Genomic DNA, 2,500 nt, shown 5'->3' on the forward strand with positions numbered 1-2,500 from the left:
GCCGCCCCCACCAGCCGGCTGTAGCGCGTGCGCCCACGCACCGCGCGGCCAGCACGCCGGGAGGCGCCCCCTCACCGGCCGGGGACGGTCCCACCCAGCCACCGCCGCGTATCGCTTCACACCCAGATGCCGTTCAGTTTCGTCGGCATGGTGGGTATCGCTGGAACAACCGGTTAGTACCTCAACCTATCGTCGCCATCACCGATTCACCCCTAGCGAGAACAACCGCACCACAACAGGTTACCATTTGTTCATTTGCGTAACTTCACCAGAAAACGCAGGCGTCCATCGCCATTTGCAACTTCCACGATTATTGCATGCCTGTGTCAGGTGTCACGCCACACTACGTCTGCCCACATACACGCAACAAAATGTGCACGCCTAGACAATACGTGGAAGGTGGCCCCCGTACGTATGCGATGTCCATTGCTCGAACGACTGTCAACCGGCCTCTGTAGCATGTCGCAGATATGGAACGCGGTGCACCATGCCATCACGGTGTGTGAGGAGAGACGACTAGGTCCGAATACATCAACAGACAGCTCATGCTGATCGCCATCCACGGCGTCCGTTCCTCCCACACGTCTCTATGGCGTACCACACTGCAATCCAGCTCTCATAGGGAGACGACACGTAGCTGCGTGCACAATATTTGCACTGTATGGTCCGCCGTTTTTGGGCGCAGTCGTTGTACGGTCACACATGTGCCACGATGTATCATTCAGTACATAAGGACGAATGTGCAGTACAGATTGTGGTTTACGCGTACGACATTAGCGGACAGTTGACACAGGCCGCACCACAACGTAGCCTGAGTACGTCGCATGCGGAGGGCATTGAACATGCAAAGTTCTCACCAACCAGCTTGCGAAGGCAGGGGGCAAGGTGGGGACGTGGGGAGGGGCGGCATGTACGTCCTGCTGCCATCCACATTACAGTGTACAGCAGGAGCATGTGGAAAGTGAGCAAGACTTGCAAGGTGTTTAACATGAAGCGATACACAGGGGAGCGGGGAGTGCGAGTAGCGAACTATATTGCGAGGGTTGCGGGTGGGCAACACTACACTAATTGAACGAGTCGTATAACAATTACAGAGCAGGTTTAGGCGACAACGTGGGTTACGTTAGGCGACAACGTGGGTTAGGTTAAGGCACGACGTGGGTTAGGTTAAGGCACGACATGGGTTAGGTTAAGGCACAACATGGGTTAGGTTAAGGCACAACATGGGTTAGGTTAAGGCACAACATGGGTTAGGTTAAGGCACAACATGGGTTAGGTTAAGGCACAACATGGGTTAGGTTAAGGCACAACATGGGTTAGGTTAAGGCACAACATGGGTTAGGTTAAGGCACAACATGGGTTAGGTTAAGGCACAACATGGGTTAGGTTAAGGCACAACATGGGTTAGGTTAAGGCACAACATGGGTTAGGTTAAGGCACAACATGGGTTAGGTTAAGGCACAACATAGGTTAGGTTAAGGCACAACATAGGTTAGGTTAAGGCACAACATGGGTTAGGTTAAGGCACAACATGGGTTAGGTTAAGGCACAACATGGGTTAGGTTAAGGCACAACATGGGTTAGGTTAAGGCACAACATGGGTTAGGTTAAGGCACAACATGGGTTAGGTTAAGGCACAACATGGGTTAGGTTAAGGCACAACATGGGTTAGGTTAAGGCACAACATGGGTTAGGTTAAGGCACAACATGGGTTAGGTTAAGGCACAACATGGGTTAGGTTAAGGCACAACATGGGTTAGGTTAAGGCACAACATGGGTTAGGTTAAGGCACAACATGGGTTAGGTTAAGGCACAACATGGGTTAGGTTAAGGCACAACATGGGTTAGGTTAAGGCACAACATGGGTTAGGTTAAGGCACAACATGGGTTAGGTTAAGGCACAACATGGGTTAGGTTAAGGCACAACATGGGTTAGGTTAAGGCACAACATGGGTTAGGTTAAGGCACAACATGGGTTAGGTTAAGGCACAACATGGGTTAGGTTAAGGCACAACATGGGTTAGGTTAAGGCACAACATGGGTTAGGTTAAGGCACAACATGGGTTAGGTTAAGGCACAACATGGGTTAGGTTAAGGCACAACATGGGTTAGGTTAAGGCACAACATAGGTTAGGTTAAGGCACAACATAGGTTAGGTTAAGGCACAACATAGGTTAGGTTAAGGCACAACATAGGTTAGGTTAAGGCACAACATAGGTTAGGTTAAGGCACAACATAGGTTAGGTTAAGGCACAACATAGGTTAGGTTAAGGCACAACATAGGTTAGGTTAAGGTACAACATAGGTTAGGTTAAGGTACAACATAGGTTAGGTTAAGGTACAACATAGGTTAGGTTAAGGTACAACATAGGTTAGGTTAAGGTACAACATAGGTTAGGTTAGGTTAGGTTACACGTTGTTGTAAGGAAAGGTGTAGGGGGGGGGCGGGGGCGGCAGGTTCGTTGATAGTGATTATAGTAAGTGAATGCTTGTGACATGA

This window comes from Schistocerca piceifrons, unplaced genomic scaffold (genome assembly GCF_021461385.2).
Source record: "Schistocerca piceifrons isolate TAMUIC-IGC-003096 unplaced genomic scaffold, iqSchPice1.1 HiC_scaffold_1148, whole genome shotgun sequence".
NCBI lineage: Eukaryota > Metazoa > Arthropoda > Insecta > Orthoptera > Acrididae > Schistocerca > Schistocerca piceifrons.